This window comes from Delphinus delphis, chromosome 15, assembly GCF_949987515.2.
Source record: "Delphinus delphis chromosome 15, mDelDel1.2, whole genome shotgun sequence".
NCBI classification, from domain to species: Eukaryota; Metazoa; Chordata; class Mammalia; order Artiodactyla; family Delphinidae; genus Delphinus; species Delphinus delphis.
Window position 1 is genome coordinate 18,090,353 of NC_082697.1, and position 27,217 is coordinate 18,117,569.

Below are 27,217 nucleotides of genomic sequence, written 5' to 3' on the forward strand. Positions count from 1 at the left end.
TTTTAGAGTTGGAAGCCTGCACTGGCTACGCTGTATCACCTGACTCTCTATTTGGGAATGAAGCACCAGGAGCGCTAGGGAACCCTACAGGGCCCTGATGACCTCCAGGGCAGGGCCCCTGGATGAGAGCAACTCCCTTTAATGAAGGCGATTGAGAAACAATCCTCCTCTTTATTTGCCTATAACAGGGACTCAGCAAATCTAATTATCTTCCTGTGAACCAGTTAACTACTCAATTTTCTCCATTTGGCTAATTTATTACCAGAGTCAAATGCAGGATCCAGCTAATTTTGGAAAGATGCAGCTGTAGGGTCATCTGGGGAACAAGCCCAGCTGAGAAAGAAGGAAGAGAGCAGGCACCAGCCTCCGCTTGGAGGGAGAGGGGGCAAGCTGGGGGGCCCCAGGGCTGGCTGGAGTGAAGGGCAGGGAGAAGACCTGAGGCAGGCTGGCCGGGATTCCCTCGGTACCAGAGAGCAGCAAAGTCAGGGTCTTGGGTCCTGGAGGGCAGAGCTGCTATTGCAGCTGCCAGCATCCGCTCAGGGTAGAGATGGGGGCACGTCAATCACTAGCTGCTTTAACTGTTTCCTCTCTCACTTTGAGGGACACGCGGGAATCAGTCATCCCCTTCGGCCTCACAGTCTCATTTGGAGCCAGCTCACAAAGGTGTCATCCACAGAAAGAGAGAAATCTTAGGTCCTGCCTCTATCAACACACGCCAACATTGCTAACATTTATCAAAAGTCGGTCCTATCGCATACAGAGGAGGTTAGGTGCTGTCACTTCCTGTACTACAGATGAGAACACTGAGGCTCGGAGAAGGGATGTACTATATATCTATTTTTTTTTCAGATTCTTTTCCATTATAGATTATTACAAAGTACTGAGTATGGTTCCCTGTGCTATACAGTAGGTCCTTGTTGGTTATCTATTTTACAAATAGTAGTGTGTATATGTTAATTGCAAACTCCTAATTTATCCCTCCCCTGCTTTCCCCTTTGGGAACCATAAGTTTGTTTTCTATGTCTGTGGGTCTATTTCTGTTTTGTATATAAGTTCATTTGTATCATTTTTTTTTTAGATTCCACATATAAGTGATATTACATGATATTTGTCTTTCTCTGTCTGGCTTACTTAGTATGATAATCTCTATGTCCATCCATGTTGCTGCAAATGGCATTATTTCATTCCTTATGGCTGAGTAATATTCCATTGTGTATATATACCACATCTTCTTTATCCATTCATCTGTCAATGGACATTTAGGTTGCTTCCGTGTCTTGGCTATTGTAAATAGTGCTGCAGTGAACATTGAGATGCATGTATCTTTTCGAATTGTGGTTTTGTCCGGATATATGCCCAGGAGTGGGATTGTTGGATCATATGATAGTTCTATTTTTGGTTTTTTGAGGAACCTCCTACTCTTTTCCATAGCGGCTGAAACAATTTACATTCTCACCAGCAGTGTAGGAGGGTTCCCTTTTCTCCACACCCTCTCCAGCATTTATTGTTCGTAGATTTTTTTGATGATGGCCATTTTGACTGGTGTGAGGTGGTACCTCATTGTAGTGTTTTTGTTTGTTTGTTTAATTTTTTGGCCACGCCACATGGCATGAGGGATCTTAGTTCCCCAACCAGGGATTGAACCCATGCCCCCTGCAGTGGAAGCGTGGAGTCTTAACCACTGGACCAGCAGGGAAACCCCCTCCTTATAGTTTTGAATTGCATTTCTCTAATAATGAGCTCTTAAAGCAACATGCTACGCATGCAATTTTCTAGCACCACCAGCGTAAAGAATGGGGGTGTTTGGGGCAACAAAGTTTGGAGAAGCATTGGCTCAGTAAACAAAGTCCTGATCAAGGATGTTCAGACCTTCAGCGAGCTCCTCAGGGGAAGGGGGCTTTGGGAGCATCAAGAGAGATGAGAGAAAACCTGGTGAATCTGTCTCTTGGGCCAGTTGCTGGGGGCAGAGGGTTGGGCTGGGAGTATGCTGAGTACTTATACTATATGCCAAGAAGTGTGATAATCACTTTCTCATGCTTTAACTCATTTAATCCTAACGATGATCCAGGAGGTGGTCATTCTTATCATTGCCGTGTACAGATAGAGAATCAGAAACACAAAATTTAATCCCTTGCCCTTGGAAAAAGAAGCTGAATTCAAAATCCGAGCAGTTTAACTCCACAGCCTCCCTCCAGCCAACTGTGCCCTGGCAGAGGTCAGAGGGAGAGCAGGTGGGGAGGACACCCAAACCATGGACAGCTCCCTGTGGCCCTGTGCTTGAAGAGCCAGGTTCCTGAGGCTGGTTGCTTGTACCTCCTGACCACCACCAATATCTGCCCATTGTGAAGAGCTCTGATTTCTTGCAGAAGGAAATTCTCCTTGGACTGATACTGAGGGCCCAAATGCTCTGGCTTGATTAGACTTCCTGAAAAGCCCTGTGGAGTTGGGTCCTGAGCCAGACACATCTGTCCTCAGGTTCTGGAGACCCATCATCTGAGATGTCAGAGTTTTCTCCAGGGTGAGTCAGACAGAGAACTGCTCCCCACATCAGCCCAACAGTCACTTCTCCTGTCTAGCCCTGCCCTTCCCACATCTGCCACTACTTCCCACATCCCATTACTGTGGGAAAGCCAGTCCCCTCTGCCTCCATTTCCCCATTTGTACCACAGCCATCCCTGCAAAAGCCCAGGGCCAAAACTGAATGTGCCAAAATTAGGTCTTCCCCCTTTTGCCAGCCCTGATGGGAGATTCCAAGTTCAAAGCCAAGCTCCCCAGCCCAAGCTGCCGGCCTAGAGCCCCAGCAGGTGCAGCCTAGTTGCTAAGCAACATCTCTGGATCTCTTTGTGTTCCTGTCACATGATTATCATTGCTAAGGAAACAAGTCCTCTGGCATCCCAGGACGCAGCAAGGCCTAGGCAACGGTGTGTTACCTGAGGTCTAACAAAAATCTTCCTGTCCCATGTTCTGACGAGTTGTGAGTCTCTAAACTGCTATAGGAGACTATCAGATTGACCCCTGCCTTTTACCCAGGCATTGGCTCTTTGAAGGGAGTACCTAAACTGGAGTCTTGGTCATTTCTTGGGCATTCATAGAATCCAGTTCTTTGGGATGGTCAGTAGCAAGAGTGGCTTTAAAGGGATGTTTTAATATACCAAGACTCAGAAGACAATCTTACATTCCCAATTCCCCCACTTCTATCTATAGCTTCCGCTCTAGGGGCAGAATGAAAATGATTTGGATTGGAGACTGGGAAAGCTGAGGGGCTATGGACAAGAGGGTCATAGCAAGGTCTCAGTACTACAGCATCAAGAGAGCCAGACAGGGGTTTGCTCCCAATACCATCCCACACACCTACAGCTCAAACACTATAGGAAGATGGATGCCACATCAGAGGATGTCACAATCTCCCTGGAGGGCTTGCCTCCCTGGATTCTCCAATCCAGACTTCCTGGGGTTCCCTAGACAGGACTGGCCCAGAAATGAGGTGGAAATGAGGAAATCTCTCTGAAAGACAAAATGATAAAGAGATGGGCAATAAGAAAGGAAATATGAGAGGATTTGGGCACCAATGAGGAGGTACAACAATTGAGTAATAGAAGTTCTAAAAATAAAGAACAGAGAGAACAGATGGAAGGAAATTATCCAATAAGTAGTAGAAAAATATTGAAAATACTTGAAATATCCCAGAAAATGTGAGTTTTCAGATACAAAGATTCTAAAGAATAGCCAAAACCAACACTGAAAATATTTCTACTCCCAAATCACACCTTTGAGGAATATCAGATCACTGGTGACAGAACATCCCAAAAGCTTCTAGGGAGTTCAAACGATTTTCATAGAAAATATCAAAATCATAATGGTGTCGGACTTTGCAAGTGGAAGACGAAGACCATGCAGCAACATCCACTAAACATCCAAGGAAAATGATTTCATCCTTTCCATTATAGCTGCTTTTATTTCCAAGACTTCTTTCTTGATGTGATGCATCCCCCTTTTATAACACCCTGTTCTTTTTTCATGGGTGCAGTGTCTAATCTTATCTCCTGTCTATCATCTTGAATTCCTTCAAATTGCACCTGTTAGTTTGGATCTCTGTCTTTCACGTTGGAGCTTTTCTCAGATGTTTGGGGATGTTTAGTGGTTGTTTGGATGATTAGATTAGATTTAGGTTTAGAAGTTTAGGTTACCTGATAACACATAAGAGGAAAGCACCAAAAAGCTAATCAGAAGCTCCTTGCACTTGGCTTGGGCATGTGGTTTGAGAACTTCACTGTGAGGTGACCCCCAGGATCCATTTGTTAGACCCTTCTTAGGCTGGGCAGATTCCTCAGAGAGGAGGGTTGGCCACAATCCTGCCTGGAGGGTATGATCCTGGCATCCTAGCAGCTTTGAAAGAAGAAATGAGTGGGAGTTTCAACATTCAGTCTGAAAACATTGTTTTCAGCAGGGGACACCCCTGGCCTCAGTTGTACCTGGCATCCCCAAATATAGAAGTCCAATTTTACCTTCTCTGAATAATCTGCTGGGGCTGTGGAGGAGAACTGGGGGTCCACATTTTAGACTTTAAACCAATCTTCCTGTTCTAGCCCCATCTGGCGGTGCTACCAATCACCGAGCTTTTTTTTTGGAGGGGGGGAATTCTGTTGTGAAAACAAGTCTCTGATTCTTGGCTTTTCCCACGGCCAGTTTAAGATAGCTTTCTGGGTCTCCTAAGTCAACCCGCATTCGTTCATCTGCTCTCCAGCTTCTAAAATTTTATTCCTGCTTGGGTACATTATCCCCTCTCCCACCCTCTTCATCTTTGTAGATTTAAACCTTTAAAAAACTCCTGCACTATTATTACTTTAGTAGGATTATTTAATAGGATTTGGGGGAAGAAGGTTAGTAATCAGTTACACTTGTTCAATTTGCTATCTTGAATAGAAAGTCTTGAATAACAACCAGCACTAAACACATGCGTCCAGACTGCCTGGATTTGTTTGTTTTGTTTTGTTTTTTTGCGGTACGGGGCCTCTCACTGCTGCGCCCTCTCCCGCCGCGGAGCACAGGCTCCGGACGCGCAGGCCCAGTGGCCATGGCTCACGGGCCCAGCCGCTTCGCGGCATGCGGGATCCTCCCAGACCGGAGCACGAACCCGCATCCCCCGCATCGGCAGGCGGACTCCCAACCACTGCGCCACCAGGGAAGCCCCAGACTGCCTGGATTTGAATGCTGGCTTTAGCATCCTGGCTGTAGCATGTACTGGCTACTTAACCATAGGCAAGTTTCAGAAACTCTGCCTCAGTTTTCTCATCTGTATAATGGAGATAATAGTGGTACTGAGACAGGCCTGGGACCTGGGACCCTTTGCTGCAGTGCTGCCATGCTTGCACCTGGACAAATGTCTCCTTGAGCTACAAAATACAAAGAAACTATAAGGGACTAAAAATAACTGTGTGCATGCTGCAGTTGGGGCAAATTATGGACAAAAAGATACAAAAAGACCCAAAAAACCAACAGCCACTTCTGAAGAGCAGAGAGCAAAAATGGTGTCGGGAGCAAAAGCAGGGTACTGTGCATGCTTCCTGCACTCAACACCACCAAAGGCGTGAGCAAAACACGTAAGCCAGCCCTCTGGCCTGACCCCTGGACACACCCCCTAGCCTCACCCCATATAACGAACCAGCTTGCCCCCAACTCAGAGAGTGCACAAGGGAACCTGTTACTTGTTTTCACTCCCTCCTGCAGTCACCAGAGCCCCAGTAAAGCCTTGCCTGAATTTCTTGTCTGTCCTCTAGTCCATTTCTATTGATTGGGGAAGGCCGAGAACCCTGGTTGGTAACAGTATATACTTCCCTTGAACGTTGTGAGCTCTAAGAATAGTGCCTAGCCCATAGTAAACCATTCTACCTGAGATGATGAGATGAGATGAGAAGATGGTGATGATGATGATGATGGTGATGATGATGATGAAAATGTAGTGTTTACCATGTGCTAACACCTGTGGCAGGGGGAATGAGTCTGGGGAAACCAAGATGAACATATCATGTGAGCTTCCACTCTTTCCAGTCCCAAACTGGTATGACTAGTTTTCCCACTCTGGTCTATACCATGTAAATACAGTATGTGCCCTAAGTAAACAAGAAGCAGGTGGAAATTCTTGTTGTGCAAATATGGCTGGTAAACATACAATGTACACAGAGTATTCAAATGAACTGGAGGCTAGCAATGCAGGGCAGTTGTTTTCAAATATGGTTGAATCTCTTCTGTTTAAGTACAATGGCTGTGGGCATCATTTCCCACATGACTTACTCACACATTTATTTCTGAGCATCCAAGTCATGTTGTCTCTTACTTGTTTTGCAGGGCAAATGACACCATCTGGACGAGGGAAACAGCACATGCTTGGGGCAGTGTCCCTCTCCCATTCCAATGGCTTAAGCAAAGTCTCCTCCCCCTTTCAATGAGCTTCCTTCATGTTTCCTTTCCTTTGGTAGGCTTGGCTTTCATCTTCCAAGCTCTGCTCTGTTTGTCCTGCTGAGTAGGCAGCAAACCTGCAGGTTCTGTGATCGTGCTGCTCAGCTTTAAAACAAAGAAAAACAAAACAAAACAACACTCTGTTGCAATTTGCAAACTTCCCCTCTTGGAAGGCATAAGCCACCAGGTTTTGTGAAAGTAACTGCTGCAGGGTCTTGAAATTGTTGAGGAAAAGACTGAAGAGGGAAAGAAAGAGAAAGATAGAGACAGACGGAGGGAGATAAGCATGGAGAGAGGGAGAGAAGGAGCTATAGAGGGAGGGAGGGAGAAAAAGAAGGGGTGAGGGAGAGAGGGAGGGAGGGAGGGTACCCCCTCACCCCCTGCCCCCAGGCTGAACCCTGCACTCAGCCTTTAAGAAACAAGGCTTCTTTATCATAAATGCGTGTACCAGGCAAGGTTTTTCCACTGCAGAGGCACTACCAAGCTGAAGATGACTAGACATTTTTTAAAAGATAGCAACTGGGCTAGTCCTGGAAGATGCAGCTATTCATGTTATCATTGTCACCATGCCCTGTTTGGAATGTTCTTCAACCAGTAACCTGTATTTTGATGGCTCTTACCCCCAGCTTCACACGTAAAACTTCCACTTCCAGGGGAGAATCTCAGGAACAGATTATTCAGATTATTTGTAATTCATATTACAGTCTGTTTTCAGTTCTTCGAGTTCAGTCTCTCTCTCTCTCCACTCCACCCTAAGATTCAGGTATGATGTCCATTGGACACAAATCTAAGTGGGAGCCCCCTCTCTGAACTCAGAATTGCCCAGGACGAAGGCCTTACTCACTAGGTCATCTTGTTCTCTGGTTCCCTCTTTGTTTAGGGTGATTTTTCTCCCATGAAGCCCCTTATAGCCTCATGCCAATAGACATCTGGTTGGCAAGCCCATTAGTTCTATGGAGATATAACCAGACACTTCTACACCCCACACGTGGACACAGCTTAGACTAGGCTGGCAACCCTGCTACCCTCCTGATCCCTGTAAATCTCTTCCAGTCTCTTTCATGAGCCTCTGCCTTCACCTACCAATTCCACCTTAAAGAGTGAAAATATGATCCTTCTATTAACCAGAGCCCTTGAGTGCTTTTTTGGAGCTTGGCTTCCAGGAACAATGATACAATATGCTAAATAACTCTGTCCTAATGAGCTCTGAGTACAAACAAGAGCTGTACTAATATATTGGAGAAACAAAGTAAGTAAGACTTATCCCTGCCCTGTGCTTTGGCCTCCGGTCTGGGACTCGATCCCCCATCCCCCCCAATCTCATCCACCCCCATAATTGATTGGTTTGAGGATTCCCCTGTCAGGCCCCAAGTTACATGGAAGCAGGCAGCTGTCTTTGGCTCAAAGGTGGAAGCAAGTCCTTATGGATCATCCAATCCCCAGCCAGTATCTCCAGCTACAGCCATGCCGCCCTCAGATTGGCCTTCATTTGGGTTCTCGCTCAGTTTCTTGGCTAGAGAAGGGAACACTCCTGTTTCCTTCTGGGGCCACCTCTTCCTGCCTTACTCTTTATTTTTACTGTGGGCCCACGGTGCAAACAACACAGCTCTCCACCTGCTCTCTTTGGGGGGAAACTCCTTGCCTACATTGCACTTGGCCTTGGGGTACTCCTCTCCCTGGACCATCGTAGGCACTCAATTCATGCTAATTGGACCCTCTCCCTTCCTCCCTGGATTTTGAATCTGGAGCAGAATGATCCAAGGACAAAAGTGATTCCTGTGCAGTAGAGCTACTCCAACCCAGCTTCCTAAAGAGGCTGCTAATTCCTGCTGCCTAGATCCTGGAGCTCCCCTTGTTCCCGATCTTTCCGAAAGCTGACTGTTCTGATTTCTTGACAATTGTGTGACTTTTCCTATAGTCTTCCAATAAATCCTTTTTAACCTTAAGTTAGCCCAAGTCTGTATCTGTTGCTTGCCACTAAGAGCCCTACCCGATTCCATAGGGATAGCCCTTTCTCCACCACGCTCTGTCGCCTGGGTTCATTTCAGGGGCAGGAAAGTTCAGGCTCATCCCCCTGCCACATGCCCACAACTCCCAGGCAAACTACAGCTTCTGATTCTTTGTTACCTTCTTTCAGAAAGTGGCCATCCTCAGTTTAAAAAACAAAAAGCTCCCATCCGTGATCCCTCTCCATCGATATTACCCATATCAGACAGGGCTCAACCAGGAAAACAGAACCACTCCGAATATTTAAAGGAGAGAGAATTCAAGGCAAAGAATTGGTTACATAAATGATGGAAGAACTGATAAGCCAAACGGAGGACTGCAGAGCAACTCAGAGCTTAACAATGACAGGAAGCCACTACCACACCTAGGCTGGAGGGACAGAGAAGGCACAACTACTGCTGAGGATGCCGCCCGTGGTAGAGCTGGGGATAAACACCGTGGGTTCTCCTTTCCTCCTGCTCTCCAGTCTTCTACCAGTGCCTCCCATGCTCAACCCAACTGTCACCCAACTGACAGAGGAGGCTGGGAAAGAAGGCTACGGGGTCAGCCCTGCTGTGACAGAGCAAAGCAGGGAGAAGACAAGGAAGGGATCTGAGAGCAGAAAGACCTTGTACAGCACATGCTTCGTTATTTCAGTGACTTTTATGAGAGTATGATTTCATTTTCAAACTAAATGAATTTAGCATTTAAATAGCACTTAATAAGTGTATGTCAAGGTTCAAAATGCATGCATTATTTTCATTCCTTCTTAAGTACAGACATTATCACACCAAGCAAAATAGAAAAGTGTTCTCTACTGGCAACAGCTGTCTCTTGACCATGGTCTCAACATAATTGACAAACCTGTTCCTGTCTTTACTGTTCTCTTTGACTCATACTTTTGTAGAGTGAAGGGATGCAGTAATCCCCACCACCATGACCAAGAGCAGTTTTGGAAGCAGAAGTAGTGCCCCAGTATCCCCACACCTCCAGACCCTGCAGAAGCCAAAAAACAGGGCAGTTACTATTTGGCAACTTAGTAACGCAAATTACTCAATTCCTCCCCTACCCTCCTGCCTTCTCCTGGCTTATTTCCCAGCTGCCAACTACAAGACAGGCTGGCCTCACAAGAGAGCACAGAGAAATGGGAGTGATGTGACCACAACACAGTGACAAAGCAGGGTTCTCTTTCTTACATAAGGAGTCATTAAAATGTGTATAAACAAACATTTTGTTAGACGATTTGTTTTAATTTCATTTTGCAATTTTAACTCTAAAAGTAATGCAAGTATGTGATTTGAGCACTCAATTTTATCAGTCTGTGTTGTATTAAATCGAGGCTCCAGCATTCTGTCCTAGCTTACATAATTCTGAGAAAGAGGTTCTGGTGCAGTGTTTAGGCTCAGTCTCCCAAAAAAATCAGGGCTGGCTGTCCTCCTGCAGTTGTAACAGAATGGTGAGCCTGGGAACGAGAGGGGGAAGAGAAGACATCAGGACCCGGCACAGAATAAGCCCTCGATGTTTATTTAAACATTTATTACATAAATCTTTAATGGCGGAGTCAAGGGCAGAGACAGCACTGGAATCTGGGCTGTGGAACTTCCCAGGGTCTCAGTATCCTGGGCTCATGTGTCCCAGCTGCCACAAACCCTAGCATTGCTCTCCAGATGAACTGCTACATCTCCACCTGTCGTCTATCTGGGTGTAGGTGTGCTTTCCCAGGGACCTCTCTTGTAATAAACTTCCCAAGGGAAGTTGCCACCTGGCTGTCTCATAGACACCTAAAACAATGTTCTGACACATGAATTTGTTCATCTCTACCCCAGTCTTTCATATCTTAGGTAATGGTACCCTGGCCATTCCTTTATCTAAGTTAGAAACCAGGGTATCATCCTGGCTACCTTATTCCCCCTACCAGCATCATTACACGCCTACCAACATCTAATTTATTCTATCTCCCAAACATGGCATGAATCTGGCCACTTCTCTCCATCACTATAGTTCAGAACACCTGTTATTTAATATTTGGACTCCGTGTCACCTTTCAACTGATGATCTGGCTACATTTTTCATAGAGTGGTCATTTATTCATTCATTCATTTCACAATTGTGAAATGAATCGAGCTCCTACTGTGTGTTAGGTGCTGGTGATACAGTGGAAAGCAAAACAAAGTCCTTGTCCTCGTGGAACTAACATCCTTACAGGAGTCAGTTGTCTTTCCTAAAGCACAAATATCATCATGTCTGTCCCCAACTTATATCAATGGCATCCCATTGCCATCAGCATAAAATCCAAACTCTCTACTATATTCTTCCTCTCTAGCTCATCTCATCCCACTATCCCCTTTGCTTATCTTCCCAGTCATATGGAAACAATTTCAGTGACCTATAAATGTATTTACTTATTTGTTTATTTTTGGCTGCGTTGGGTCTTTGTTGCTGCACGCAGGCATTCTCAAGTTGTGGCGAGCGGGACCTACTACTCTTCATTGCAGTGCACAGGCTTCTCAATGCCGTGGCTTCTCTTGTTGTGGAGCAGGGCTCCAGGCGTGTGGGCTTCAGTAGTTGTGGCACGCAGGCTCAGCAGTTGTGGCTCATGGGCTTAGTTGCTACACGGCATGTGGGATCTTCCCAGGCCAGGGTTCAAACCCGTGTCCCCTGCATTGGCAGGCGGATTCTTAACACCGCACCACCAGGGAAGTCCCTCAATTTCAGTGGCTTAAATGCACCAAGCCTTTGCATATCTTGGAAGGTCCCTCCCCTCATCACTTTGCCTTGCTAATTGCTACTCACCCTTCAGGTCTGGGCTCAGAGCTCTCTTGGCCAGGATTGCCAACTGTGTTAAGTCATGATGGGGATAATGGAATTTGGAGGAGGTGCAGGATTCTCTGAGACCTGAAACCCATCCTGTCCCAACCACTTCTGCTCATTCCTTCTCCCCAAGTCTTTGAAAGAAATCTGTGCCTAGAGAACAAGGCCAGATAAATGCACACTTTTGTGTGCATTTTTCTGAGGTTCTGGCCTCTTGCACTGGATTGAACAATGTGGATTTTTTTGACCTGGGCTGGAGGGAGACCTAACTGACCTCAGAAAAGGACATTCACCATTTGAGCACCTGAGTACCCATTCTATTTGGAGGAGGCCAGAGCCCAGCACGTTGGCGGTGTTTGTCTAGTGGCAGCAGCACTGGCGGGAATGACCTAACTGGACTGTGCCTGCAATAGAATCTCAGCTGGCTTTTCTGAGGCCAGTTTTCCAGCCCTTTTGTCAGTTCTACGAGCTACTTGATATTCTTCCAATGAGTCACTGTCTCTATTTAGGACCACTATGTCAACAGAAATAATAAACAAGTAGGAATAGAAAAGTTTTATTTGAGCCAAACTGAAGACTATAGCCCGGGAGACACAGACTCAAGAATTGCTTGAATTGTGTTCCTCCAGACTCCAGAATGGAAGTGGCTTATACAGTATAGGCAAAAATTTAAAAATTACATACAGTTGTTTGTCAAGAATTAGGACTGGAGCTGCCAAGAAGTAAGGATGCTTATTAAGCAAGGATAGGTTGGGAGTCAAAATGGTCACACAGTTACACGGGGGAGACTTTGAGACCAGAAGTTGGAGCTGGCAGCTGCTAGTAGACGCTGTTTTGAGAATGGCTGGTGGTGTCCTTGAGTTTGATACAGTTCAGAAAACTCAAGTTCTCAGCGATGCAGGAAACGTGTCTGAGACCACATCCACGATAGCCACCCAGCCCCATTTTGGATGCCTGAACCAGAGACACTCCATTTTTATTTTTAAATGCATTCTTTAATGCTTAAAGCAGATGTAAAATGCATATCTGACAGGACATAGGACGGGCTGTTCTAGTTAGCGTAAAGTTCAAGCCAAATCGTGTATGAACCAGAATGACTTCCCCATACCTCAGCATGTGAAAATTTCTTCCATCAACTGGATGTGGTTTCTATTGTTGGAAACCAGACAACCTGAATGGTACAATATCCTTTCTGTCTTATCCCCACCATGGGGCCAATCCCCAGTCCACACTCCAATGACACGAAATGTCAACCCCAAGGATGACATATTCATCCTTGAGCAGGATAGTTCCACAGCAGGTCTTGACTTACCCACCCATCTCAGGCTTTCATTGATGGGTTGGAAACACAGATCTTAAATGGGAACAAATCCAGGCCATTTATCTTCTCAGCCACATGGGAGGACCAGAGGTTGTATTTCAAAAAAGAGCTAATTGTAAAGGAGGGAGATTCACCCTTGGCCCTGTGGCCCAGTTAGTATCCTGGCCTGTGGCCCATGCATATTGGCATGCCTCCTGCTTGGAGGCAAAGCCAGGGAGAGAGGAGCTGGACCTCTCCCTGGAGTCCAGTAGTTGTGGATGAATAGAAAATGTTTGTTATTTTTCCAGACATTCCGTTGTTCCCTGATAAATTGGCACCATTGCTCCCTGCCTTTGTTACTTCACCATGCTCATGATTTATCGCCTTTCTATCTCTACTTCCATCTCCTGGCTTCTCCCTCTGGTGGGTGTATTGATTTCTCTTACCCCTACCAACTATTTGCTCTCACTGGGTCATAGCTTCTCGCCAGGCTCCTTCTGTCAACCCCACAGTCTCTTCTGCCCGGTGACTTTCCTGCCTCACTGCTTCTGCAGGCCACTCTGCTACGTAAGTTGATCCTATAGATGCAAACTTCCCAAAAGATAGTGTGATTAGTCTGTGATCACTGCTCATCCAGAGAGTCCTGCACAAGGCCTATGGTTTATGGCCACTTCGTTCAGAAAGGCTAAAGAAGTGTCAAACACACAGAGCAAATGGATTCCATTCCAATCCAGCATTTCAGACTTAACGTGTACCAACCTAAGCCTGTCATCTTCACTTCCAGGTCTGTTCCTTCTCCTGAGCACAGCGAACATTCTGCCGTAGAGATCTGGTCTTCAAAAGGAAGTCCTCTCCTATACCTTACCTCTCCAGCTTCATCTCTCTTTGCTCCCTCTGTATCACAACCATCTGAACTTCTCAATACGTACTTCTTAAAATCAAATCAGCTCTCCCCACCCTCTAGCCAGTGCTCTCTCCTTTCAACCACACTCCACACAAGGGAGCTTTGTTTGGACTTCTGTCTCAACTTGTATTTCCTTTTCTCTACGAGAGCCCAGTCTGGAGTGCTTGAACATCTTCATCTGCTGTACCATGGACCTCCAGGGCAGAAATGATGATTTATTAATCTTTGGGCCTGGTCCAGAGTGGATATCAGTATCTAAAGACCAACTCGGCGATGACCCTCAAAGATCTTTCCCCTAGAGTTCAGGATACATCACCCCCTCCGTCCCCTGGTCCAGCAGCTCATCTTGAAGAGGTGTGTAAAAATGAGGGTCCTGGAGACAGCTGAGTAGGGTCCCATGGTCCTTCCCCTATGCCAGAGACTGCTCAGGTGTGAATGGGTCTGCAGGCTAAGTCCCGAGAGCAAGTCTCTCCGTAGAGTGGCAACAGCTGAGAGGACAACACAGTGACAATCTAGGTGGTCCTTTTCCTGGCCTGCCTGGGGCTTTGGGACTGCCTGCCTGGTCTAAGTGCCTCTCTGTGCAATGAGCTAATTTCCTTTTGCTCTGTTGATTTCGCTTGTGATGTTGCTGGGCTCAGGAATGACTCAGCTGATTTGCCTTCTGACATGCTTGAAGTGGTGTAGGAGGGAGGCGGAATGGTAGGGGATCAAGTTGCAACCAAAGTTGGAGTCTTATGGTCATGAGGAGGCCTCTTCTCACGCCCATAAGACCATGGAGAGGGCCAGAAGGGTTAGGACCTGGTCCTGAATTTACCCCAGGAGTATGGCAGGAGCTGGGGAAACTCTGCTGGCTCAGGAAGGATTTAAAAAGTTGCAGGGTTCACACTAAAGCCCAGGCTCTAGGACTCTCCCAGCAAGCAGCCAGAATTAGTGGTGGGAGTCCAGCTGGCAGGTGATACAAAGCAAGAGGTATATCAGGCCCTTATATCAAGATTGAGACAGGAACCAGTCTTCATGAAAGTTGGGAAGGAAGCAAATTACTCAAAGAAACAAATTAGAGTGAGATCTAAAACAGAAATCAGCCCCGTGAGTCTGGGCACACCCTGGGGGGGAGGAGAGACCTTAGGCTCCGAAGGACCATCGTCCATTCATCACTCTGTGCTGGGCGCTGGAGGCGCTGAGGTGACTGAAGCCCTGGAGAAAATCCCTGTTTGAGCTGGGTGGCGAACCCAGACACAGTAAAAGTCGGTTAAGGCTATGGCAGAAGTCAGCACAGGGGCTGCGGAGCATAGAGAATGAGGCTCTGCCTCTGCTTTTTCGGAAAGAGGGTCTAGAGGTCCTTCCTAACGGAGGGGGGCTCTGGGAGTCCTTTATAGTGGCGGGGAAGGACTGAGGGTCCTTCACAGTAGAGGCGAGTTGGTAATTGAAGGATGTAAAAGCATTTACTAGGTGGAAGAGAGAAGCCTGTGTACTGGCATGGAGGTACGTTACGGCAAAGCCTGCTTGGGGCACTGCAGGCAATCAGATGGAACTGATGCATTGGGTGCGTATGAAAATGTGGCTGCAAATGTAGCAGATGTGGATGGGAGGCAGAAGAAAGGGCTGTACTCCTGGTTATGACTTTAGTGGTCCTGACCCCCTTGCCCTTGCATCTGACCTGATCAAATTACAACTCTTCCTCTTAAGGAGAGAAGATGAGTGATAGCTTACTCCTCTTTAGTATGAGTTCCTTTTTTCTTTTAAGTGTAGGCATCTGACTTGGCCTGGCCTCAGGGTGAGGAGGGGAAATTGCAACTCAGTGGGTACTCAGGTGTCCAGGACTCAACCCCAAACTCACAAGGTGCTGGAACAAGGACAGTATGATTAATGTTAGACTACCCATTACTTCTCCCCGGTTGGCGTTGGTTCAAGAATGAGCTGGGGCTGACCCTGCGTCTGGGTTCCCAGATGTTATAGCAGGGTAGAGATTACGTGACGGTCAGGAGAGCTGGGAGCCTTCTGGGACGGCACTTGCATGACTGAGAGAGAAGAGCACAGCTTTTACTTCAGAGTTCAGATAGTCCTTGCTAGCTGTGTGTCCTTGAGCAAGTACCCAGTCTCTGAGCCACGGGGTCCTCAGCTGTGAAATGGAGATTAGAGCACCTGTTTCCTAGGATTGTTTTGAGGATAAATGAGATAATTTATGTGAAAGAATCTGGCACACAGTGGATATTTGGTTAAAGGGGATTCTCTTCTGCTTCTCCCCCATGACTTTATTCAATGTGTATAAAGGGTAATAGTTGGATACATAGCTTTTTAAATCAATAAGAGAAATAATACTTCAAAAGAAAAATAGGCAACAGATAGAAGTAATTAGTAGAAGAATACATTTTAATGGCTATTAATCATATATAAATATAATACCAGATACATACAAATATACAGCCATATATATTGATATATATATTTCATTAACAAAAAAGGTAAGTTATAGCAATGATAAAATAACAGCTTGACAAAGTTTATAAAGCATTTAGTCATAAGCACAGTGTGATCCCTTTCACAATTTATAAAGCATTAGTACTCTTTTTCTGTGAACTACCTATTTGTATCTTTTGCCAGTTTTTGTGATGGAGTGTTGCTCTTTTCTTATTGGTTCGTAAGAGCTCTTTATATAGATTAGATTTTAACCTTTTGATGGCCATATGTGTTACAAATATTTTTCCAGTTTATCATTTGTCTTTTGCCTTCATTTCTGGTATTTTGGTTGTACAGAAGTTTGAATTTTTTTATGCAGTCCAAATCACCAGTGAATGTTTTCCTTTTTGGCTTGGCAAAGAGGATAAAGTTTCACAATACACAGCAGAGGAAAGGCTATTCCTAACATGAGACTGCTGGCTTGGGGTAGCATGGACTGAGACTACTTTATATAGATCTTCCTAGTCTCACTCCTAGTCTCTGACTCTAAGTTTCTTACGATGAAGTCTTCTTTTTTTTTTTTTTTTTGCGGTATGTGGGCCTCTCACTGTTGTGGCCTCTCCCGTTGCGGAGCACAGGCTCCGGACGTGCAGCCTTAACGGCCATTGTTCACGGGCCCAGCCGCTCCGCAGCATATGGGATCCTCCTGGACCGGGGCACAAACCCGTGTCCCCTGCATCGACAGGCAGACTCTCAACCACTGCGCCACCAGGGAAGCCCACGGTGAAGTCTTCTTATGAAGACTTGGCTTCCCACATAGGTGTGAGCCCAGGGAGAAAATGCTCTGATCACACAGACCTGAGTATGCTAGTCCTCTCAAAAGCTGTGTTTCTCATTGAAAATTAATTGACTACGATCTGGTTTATAGGTCTAAAGAGTTTGGTAACTGTGAGTCTGCCCTAGAGATGAAGCTGTTCTCAGTACTGGCAAAATCAGGTTTCTGAGCTGTAAGTCTGAGAATCAGGGTCTGAGTTGAGTTAATTCATCCAGACCTTTTTGAGACAGGTCAGTCTTACCACCTTTTCTTGGAGATGATCCCCAACATTTCCACTGCTATGCAAGTACCTTTCTCAATAATAGGTGGTGAAGAAGAATAGAAACCCCATAACTAATAATAATTAATAATCACACTTACCCCCTAAATAAGCACTTTTTAGGTGTCTGGCACTGTTTAATGCACTAATTAATAACCACAACATTTCTATGATGTCAACAATATTAGTTTCTAATTTACAGATGAAGAAAATGGGGCCCAGAGAAATGGAGTAAGTAACTTGACCAAAGTTACTAAGTCAGAAAGTGGTGCTGTCAGTATTTGAGCCCTGAACCATCTGTTTTCCTCTGTGCTTATGTTGGTAATAGTTAATTATGACCCTGTCTTGAATTCTTCCTTTAGCTTCGAGATCTTCACCATAATTATTCCACTATTCCAAAAATAAGTTGATAACCTCTTTCTCACTAATTTCTTAATTTCCTTGTGAATTTTCAGATCTCTAGCACGAAATCACGCACGTGGGCACCTTGTGGGTAACTCACAGGTACCACCTGCCAAATCCTTCTTCCCAGAAAATGTGGGCTTCCATTCTTCCACTAGCTTCATGGCTGCTGTGTGAAGTGAAATTTAAAATATAAAGAGTTCCTTGTGCACTGTCTCCGAGCCAGAAGAAGCAGCAATAGGCTGACATGTTCCATATGAGATCTTAGGCCTCAAGGAATATGTCTTTTCCTTACCGTTTTCCAAAGTATTGCTTTAGCTCTTTATTTTCTGAATGTGAATATAGAACTTTATTTATCAGCTTCAGATGGTTTTAGTAATGCTCAAATAACTAAAATTGACCAGTCTATAATTGAATTAAGTTATTTGAAAAATATAAAAATACTTTGCAATTTTGTTTTATGAAGTGCTATTTTTATGAAGACTAGAAAACGTTCTGTAGACAGAAAACTGGGAAATAGAAAAGGAGAGTACATTGTGCCTCAGGAAGAAACAAGAGAGAAAAACCTTGGGAAAAGAAGGAAAATTAATAATTGATGATCACTTACCGTTGCCAGTCACTGCGCTAGATACTTCATTTATATCATCTTGTTTAACCTCTGCAACCACCCTGGGACATAGATTTATTGCATCCATTTCATGGATTAGGAAACAGGCTCAGAAAAGTTAAGTAAATTGCCCAGTTCATACAGCGAGGTGATTTGAGTACAGTTCTCTTAGACCCTCAGTGCCCTGGACACAGGAAGGAAGAAAATATCACAAAATTCAAACTGAAGCCTAGCAGAGACCTGAAAAGATCAAAATGAAACTAACCGGAGATGAAGAAAAGAAGGATGATCAGAGTGACCGGAGAGGTTCTACTAGTCACTAGGAAGAGGTGTGGCCTCTGAATCTGCCGGCTTGGAGCAGGGCAGGGGCAGGTGGCTGGAGCTGGTGCTGATGGAGGTCAGGATGGAAGATGGCTAGAGGGCCTCAGCAAGTCAGAGAGGCTGTTGTTTCCAGGACAGCTGAGTGAGGAGGACCTGAGTTAAGGTAAAGACATGGTTGGCCTGGTGCAGAGACAAGGGCCCTGGTCCTCTCTAGCACAGAAGAAGACTTGAACTCAGTGCCTGGCTCCTCCCTTTTGGAGGGTTAGATTCCTTGTCAAAAGCTTCCATCAGGAAAGCCAGACTTAGCCACCATGTTATCAATAATGCTCCAGCAACCCATCAAGATATTTTCTGATGATATGAGTAGGAATGCCACAGGAAGGTTTCAATCCATTCAAAAAGTACTTACCAAAAAACCCCACATTTTTTTTTCTATGTGCCAGGCATGACTTAAGAGATGGGGATAAAATGGCATGCCCAAATAATTTGATCCTTGCCCTTTGCAGCTACAGTTTAGTGGAGGAGACAGATACTAATCACATGATCATACAAATAAATGTAAAATTGAAATTTTAAAAGTGCTTCAAAGGAAGGCTTTGCAATACTGTAAGAGCATAATAAATAAGGCATCCTTGAGAAAGCAATGCTTGTGCTATGATGCAGGGAATGAGTAGAAGTTAATTATTTGAAGGAAGAATATTACATTCCAAATGGAGAAACCATCAAGTGCAAAAGTCTTTTGTTTTATTTTTTTCTCTTTCTTTTTTTTTTAACATCTTTATTGGAGTATAATTGCTTTACAATGGTGTGTTAGTTTCTGCTTTATAACAAAGTGAATCAGTTATACATATACATATATCCCCATATCTCTTCCCTCTTGCGTCTCCCTCCCTCCCGCCCTCCCTAAGTCTTTTGTTTTAAATTGTTCATACTGGAGGATGGAGGCTTAGTGCAAGTTCAGGACTTTGTACACATTTTACAGTCCATCTGGATTTCTCCTTTCCTAACTGGAAACTTCCCTAATGGACAAAAAGTCCACATTTCAGGTCAAAGATAGTGCTTTTGTCTTTGAGCGTAAGATGGTTTTTATTTATTCATGCATACATACATACATACATGCAAGTACCTATCCATCCAATCAGGTCTCCAACCAAGTGTCTATTCATTTATCTATTCATTCATTACCCATTCATATATCCATTTAATCATCCATCATACAAATCATCAATCCATGTGTCATCTACCCCTTCCCCAGACAACCATCCATCTATCCATGCATCTATACACCAACTCACATTCTATCTCACCATTTGTTTATATATATATTATCTGTCCACCCACCTACCTATTCATCCATTCGTTTATCCATGTGTCCATCAATTCGTTTATCCATTGATGTATCCATATATTCATTTACCCCTCTCTGACGTAATAAATATGTTTGGTCTCTACCCCTGGTTCCTGACACAGATTTCCTAAATCCCTTGGAATTTCCTGGGGGATAGAAAAATGTTTTGTTCTCATAAGGCAACTCTTGGTGGGCTCCTGTATAGCTTCAGAATGGGGCTGGTCACCAGAAAGATCAAGCCATGATTAGAAGTTTTGAACTTTCAGCCCCACCCCTTCATCCTCTGGGGAGGGGGGAGGGACTGGAGATTGAGTTAATCACACCTACAGTGATGAAATTTCCATAAAAATTCCAGCTATGGGGTTCAGAGATGTTCCAGGTTGGTGAATGTATCCAGATAGTGGGAGGGTAGAACACACCAAACTCCACCTGGACAGAAAATCCTGTGCTTAGGACCCTTCCAGACCTTGCCCTATATACCTCTTCATCTGCCTGTTCATTTGTATCCTTTACAATATTCTTTATAATAAACTGGTAAACATAACTAAAGCATTTCCCTGAGTTCTGTGATCCATTATAGCCAGTTATCAAACCTGAGGAGAGAGTCATGGGCAGCCCTGATTTGTAGCCAAGTTGGATAGAAGTGTGAGTAACCTGGGAACACTCTACTTGTGACTGGCGTTCAAAGTTGGGGGAGCAGTCTTGTGGGGATGAGCCCTTAACCTGTGGGGGTCTGTGCTAACTCCAGGTAGTTAGTATCAGAATTGATTAATGCGAGGGAAAACCCCACACATTTGGTGTCAGAAGTGTTATGAATGGAGAAACAAGTTTTCTTTTACCCACCCCTCCAACCAACCAACAATTTATTCGTGTATGCATTCACCCATCCCTCCATCCATCCATTCGTCCACCCAACTATCAGTGTATTCATCCATTTATCATTCATCCATTTAATCATCCAAGTATTCATCCATTTTCCATCCACTTATTGACTCATTGATACATTCATCCATTTCTATTGCTTCTGTGACAAATTACCACATACTTAGTGTCTTAAAACAACACAGATTTATTATCTTACAGTTCTAGAGTTCAGCAGTCCAAAATGGGTCTTAAGGGGTTAAAATTAAAATGTGGGTAGAGCAGCAGTACTTCTGGAGGTCCTAGGGGAGAATCTGTTTCCTTGCCTTTTCCAGCTTCTAGAGCCCACCTGCATTCCTGATCTCATGTCTCCTTCCTTGAACTTTAAAACCAGCAGCCTACCATCTTTAAATCTCTAAATCTGTCCCTTCTGCCTTCCTCTTATAAGGGTACTTGTGATTACATTGGGCCAACCCAGATAATCCAGGATTATCTCCCCATCTCAAGGTCAGTTGATTAGTAAGCTTAATTCCCCTTTGCCATGTAAACGAAAATATTCACAAATTTCAGGGATTAAGACATCTTTGAGAGCCATTATTCTAGCACACCATCTGTCCATTTATGCATTCATTCATCCATCTGTTCATTAGTCCGTCTTTGTGTTCATCCACCAATCCATCAGTTTGGTCATCCATTCACTCATCTAGTACCTATGTACCCATGTACGTATGTATGTATGTATGTATCTATCTATCTATTCATCCATCCATTGTCCACTTATTTATCCATTCATCCAACTAATCATTCACTTGCCCACCACCCATTCATCTGTCATATTAGCCATCCATCCTAATTTCATTATTCCCATTTATCCATTTGATCATCCATTCCTCCACCAATCATTCATGCATCATTTTTTCTTCACTTTATTGTGCTTTGCTTTCCTTTGCTTCACAGATATTTCATTATTTTCCATGCATCATTTTAACTATCCAACCGTCCATCTAATCATTCATGAGCTACCCTTATCTACCTTGTCTCTTTTAATTAACTAAACAATATGCTTCCAAGACTACACACACACACACACACACACACACACACACACACACACGCACACACACACGCGCACACACACAGATAACCATTTGGACCTACTTACCAAAACAGATCATCCTACCTGCATCTTTGCCATTTGTTTTCAACCACCTATTTTTTTGATCCTAACTCCAAATGACTTGGAGCTCCTGGCTCCTAATCCTGACTCCATTTTGCCTGTGGTACTTTGTACTTGCTTGATGTCAATGGGTCTTCCAGGAATTTTACTTCGTTTACAGAGCTCTGCCTGTGGTGACCCTGATTTGCCCTTGCCCTTGTTAATGCCCAGGAGTAAGGAGAATAAGCAAACTTGCAATATGTGAGTATTTGTGCAGGGGAGATATTGGATCAGAGCTGTGTCTCAATGTTTTCTCTGCTATACCCCCTGTGACCCCAATGAGGAGGTTTGTGTTTTTTGTTGTTTTTTTTAAACATCTTTATTGGAGTATAAGTGCTTTACAGTGATGTGTTAGTTTCTGCTTTATAACAAAGTGAATCAGCTATACATATACATATATCCCCATATCTCCTCCCTCTTGCGTCTCCCTCCCATCCTCCCTATCCCACTCCTCTAGGTGGTCACAAAGCACTGAGCTGATCTCCCTGTGCTATGCAGCTACTTCCCACTAGCTACCTATTTTACATTTGGTAGTGTATATATGTCCATGCCACTCTCTCACTTTGTCCCAGCTTACCTTTCCCCCTCCCCGTTTCCTCAAGTCCATTCTCTACATCTGTGTCTTTATTCCTGTCCTACCCCTAGGTTCTTCAGAACCTTCTTTTTTTTAGATTCCATATATATGTGTTAACATACGGTATTTGTTTTTCTCTTTCTGACTTACTTCACTCTGTATGACAGACTCTGGGTCCATCCATCTCACTACAAATAACTCAATTTTGTTTCTTTTTATGGCTGAGTAATATTCCATCGTATATATGTGCCACATCTTCTTTATCCATTCATCTGTTGATGGACACTTAAGTTTCTTCCATGTCCTGGCCATTGTAAATAGAGCTGCAGTGAACATTTTGGTACATGACTCTTTTTGAATTATGGTTTTCTCAGGGTATATGACCAGTAGTGGGATTGCTGGGTCATATGGTAGTTCTATTTTTCATTTTTTAAGGAACCTCCATACTGTTCTGCATAGTGGCTGTATCAATTTACATTCCCACCAACAGTGCAAGAGGGTTCCCTTTTCTCCACACGCTCTCCAGGATTTATTGTTTGTAGATTTTTTGATGATGGCAATTCTGACCGGTGTGAGGTGATACTTCATTATAGTTTTGATTTGCATTTCTCTAATGATTAGTGATGTTGAGCATCCTTTCATGTGTTTGTTGGCAATCTGTATATCTTCTTTGGAGAAATGTCTATTTAGGTCTTCTGCCCGTTTTTGGAATGGGTTGTTTGGTTTTTTTTGATATTGAACTGCATGAGCTGCTTGTAAATTTTGGAGACTAATCCTTTGTCAGTTGCTTCATTTGAAAATATTTTCTCCCATTCTGAGGGTTGTCTTTTCGTCTCCTTTATGTTTTCCTTTGCTGTGCAAAAACTTTTAAGTTTCATTAAGTCCCATTGTTTATTTTTGTTTTTATTTCCATTTCCAGTGAGGAGGTTTGGATGAAAACTATACTTCTCACCATCTAGGTTGATTTTTTCCCCCAGGGAATTAAGACAAATAGTAGTGAAAATATTTATGGTGTGATGGTCATAAAACCATTTTGAAAATTACAAAAAATCTCAAAAATTGCCATTATATAAGGAAAAACTAATAAAATATGGCTAACTTTATTTTTAACAAGTTTTGTTCTTCTCCCAGACTTTTGCCCAACAAATACTAGTAATAAGTTGAGAAAGCATCTACTACTAAAGCAAAAGCATTAATAGTGGCAATAACTATAAAATCACCACTCCCTCACCAACACCATCATGATTTATAGTTGTCAGAACTGGTAATGGTCTCTCACCACAGGCTGAGCCATAGACAAGGTACACCATGGGCTATGTGACATTGCCAGTGCTCAGCTAAATGCCACCCCCTGCTCTGTTGCTCAGGAGAGCACATCAGAATACAAATGAATAGGAGTTACATTATTATAAGAATATCTGCTCCCATTTATTTATTTTTTTAAAAGGTAAATCATTTAGACTGTGCTCCTTTGTATAGGATCAGTGACAAATTACCATATACTTCATAACTGGCCATGTCAAGACCTAACACTGAGAACCATGGCTAAATGACTGCTAGATTCCTGTATAGTTTTAAGGTCAAGAATCCATCACGGGCACATGTTTAAATTGGAATGAAATTGTCTGAGCAAGTCTTGGTAGCCCAGCTCTTCTCCTGCAAATGCCATTCACTTGTTGGGTAAGCAGAAGGCAGAAGTGCTGGTACTTCATGGAGCTCAACACTGGCCAGTCCTTTGAGGGCGTTGTTTACACTTCTTCAAAACCATTCAAGAAAAATTTAATGAAAAGTGTGCTTTTATCCAAAAGAATATTTCAGAAATGCATGAAGAGGGACAGTGCCCTGGCAATTCTCTATGACCGATCAGTAGTCTGGTCTGGGAAGACGTCACATCTTAGCAGTTCGAAGATTCTACAGCCCTGCGTCAAAAGATTTTGGAGGCACTGACATTTCAACCATGTGAGGACACTGGTTTATGAATATGGCCTCTGGTCATCACTAAGACACATGCAAATTATACAGAATGGGTTTATACTCTGATGTCTCATGTATAAAATACTACACCTGAAATCCTCAGTAATAATTCTTGGGTTTATGCCAAATGCATCTCATGTGACCCTGACGGCACCCTAATAAGTTGCCTAGACGGCATTATCCCCCTTTTACAGGTGAAATGGCTACATCATTGTGGTCACTGTCAAAGTTAATGTCTGGAGATGGCAAATAGGTTTTACACTGCAAGCCCTTCCTAGTTGGTCTTACCCCATATAGGTGGGGACAGTATAAGAGTTTGAATCTCAGCATGTGGAGACCATTGAGGGCCATCTTGGAGGATGGCTACCACACTTTTCCCTGGCAAAAACATGGAAACTAATCAATTAATTAAAAAGAAACTGTAGTGCTTTATTCCTACAGTGAAAACAGCATTGCTTTTTTTTTTTAATAGTCAATTTGCAGATAGTCATGTCTCTAAATTGGTCAGTAATGTTGATGGCAGAATTGTGTACATAAGGAAAAGAATTCCACAGCAACTTGAGGCTTGGTAAAAAGCTTCAGCTTAAGCAAGTTTTTATGTCTAAAATGGTCTGTGGCTGCAGGAAAGTACACTTCTGAGTGAGAACGAAGGATTTATGGAGCTATTTCAGGGTAGGGTGACCAGTGTTTTCAAAAAATCCTGTCCAAGAACATTTGAGGTGTGACTTTCTATAAATCATAGTTACCGAAAGTGAGCACAGTCATTTATACATATAAACTCAGATTTTAGAAAATCAAAATAGTAGTTGTGCCGTACATGGGTGAGAGAGCTCTACAGCACTTTAAGAGTTAAATCAGCCCAATTAATACACAAGGGATGGAGGTCATATATCAGCAGAAGGCACTTGAAAAGACAGAAGGTCCCTCAGGCCAAAGGCAAGAAGGACAGAGATGGACTTGGGTCGAATCAATGGAATTAATATGTTTCCAAAAAAAGCCAGGGGCTTCCCTGGTGGCGCAGTGGTTGAGAGTCCGCCTGCCGATGCAGGGGACACGGGTTCGTGCCCCGGTCCGGGAAGATCCCACATGCCGCGGAGAGGCTGGGCCCGTGGGCCGTGGCCCCTGGGCCTGCGCATCCAGAGCCTGTGCTCCGCGACGGGAGAGGCCCCAACAGTGAGAGGCCCGCGTACCGCAAAAAAAAAGCCAGTCAACAGAAGGGGGAAGATCTACACAGAACTTGGGAAAATAGGGGCCAGAGGAAAGGATGTAATTAACAATTTGTTCATCAGTTACCATGTGCTAAATTTGTGCAAATAATTTAATCCACACAACAACCCTATTATCGAAATCAAAAAACTCTAAGTTAAGTGACTTTCCTAAGGTCACCAGCGGTAGAGCTGGAATTGAAACCAGATCTCTTTGTCTCCAAAGCCTGTGGGCTTAACTATTCTTATCCAGTTTTGTCTTGGGGAAAGTGCTTTTGGCAGGCCAGGGCAGTGCCACTGGCTATACATGGTTTTTTTATTTCTTTTTTGGGAGTTACCTCCACACACCATGGGTCACTGGCATTTTCTCAGTGGCAAATTCACAGGCACATGATTTCGAGCTGTAAGGGAGAATAGAGCTGATACTGCCCACTCTCCTCCTGTTACAGATGATATCTGTGAGTTCATTTTTTATTTTTATTTAAAAAAATATTTATACATTTATTTATTTGGCTGCACCGGGTCTTAGTTGCGGCACCTGGAATCTTCATTGCCACGTGCATGATCTTTTAGTTGCGGCATGTGGGATCTAGTTCCCTGAGCAGGGATCGAACCCAGGCCCCCTGCATTGGGAACACGGCGTCTTAGCCACTGGACCACCAGGGAAGTCCCTCTGTGAGTTTATTTTTGCAAACTGCCATGAACCCCTCTCCACCAGCTCTTGGAGGATAAGGTCCATGATATAGCAGGGAATTCCATTTTTGGCAATTGGTGAGAGTGACTCTAAAGGGATGCAGTTGATTTTCTTATGTGGTTTGTTGGATTCGTCACGGTCTAATCAGAAAACAAAACATTCTGAGAGGTTAAAACACGAGGACTTTATCTGAGGACAAAGAGGTCTGGGACCAACATGCTTATAAATTGGCTCAGAATTGTTTGCAAGGGCAGCATTATTGGAAATAAGTGTATGGCCTCATAAGATACTACTTTGAAGGACAAAATTCATTGGGGTGATCATCCTGGTATACTTCAGATCTCAGCTAATGGGCAGCTTTCCTTGACCTCCTTGATCAAGGCAGATCCTTCCAGCACAGGCTCTCATGGCACCAAGTGACCTTCCTTTATGGCACTTACCACTGCTGTTATGTTTTACATTTGTTTGCACGATTATTTGACTAAACGTCTGTCTTCTTCACAGATTGCAAGCTCCAGGAAGGCTGAGTTTGTGCTGCATTTTATTCACCGTTGTATCCCCAGCACCCAGTACAGTGCTTGCCAGTTGCAGGCAATCAGTGAATGTCCTTTCAACGTATGTGTTCGATTGTAAGCATCGATCTCCTTAGGTATCCACCCAAGATAAATGAAAACATATGTCCACACAAAGACTTGCATGTAAATGTTCATAGCACCGTTATTCATAATAGCCCCAAAGTGGAAACAATCCAAATGTCCATTAGTTGGCGAGTGGATAAGTATTGTAAAAAGACGGCATTATCCATACAATGGAGGACTCTGCAGTGATAAAAAGGAATAAACAGATAATATATTCTACAACGTGGATGAACCACAAAGATGTTGCATTAAGTGAAATAAGCCAGACACAAATGACTGCCTATTGCACTGTTCTGTAAGGATGAAATTTCTAGAAAAGGCAAAACTATAGAGAAGAAAGCAGATCAATGGTTGCCTGGCCCTGGGAGTGGGAGTGGGGAGTGACTGCAGACAGGAAGAAGGGAGCTCCTGGGGGAGGTGGAAATTTTC

General features: G+C 44.0%; 1 long non-coding RNA gene across 2 annotated transcripts in view; it reads left to right on the forward strand.

The window, feature by feature from the left end:
• Positions 1-27,217, forward strand: part of LOC132438499 (uncharacterized) — a 58,174-nt gene that overhangs the window by 29,620 nt on the left and 1,337 nt on the right. The window contains exon 3 of one of the 2 annotated variants that reach the window (XR_009522202.1): positions 26,655-26,779. This is a non-coding gene — a long non-coding RNA (uncharacterized lncRNA). The remainder of the gene's footprint in view (positions 1-26,654; positions 26,780-27,217) is intronic. The other variant, XR_009522203.1, reaches the window with a different exon arrangement.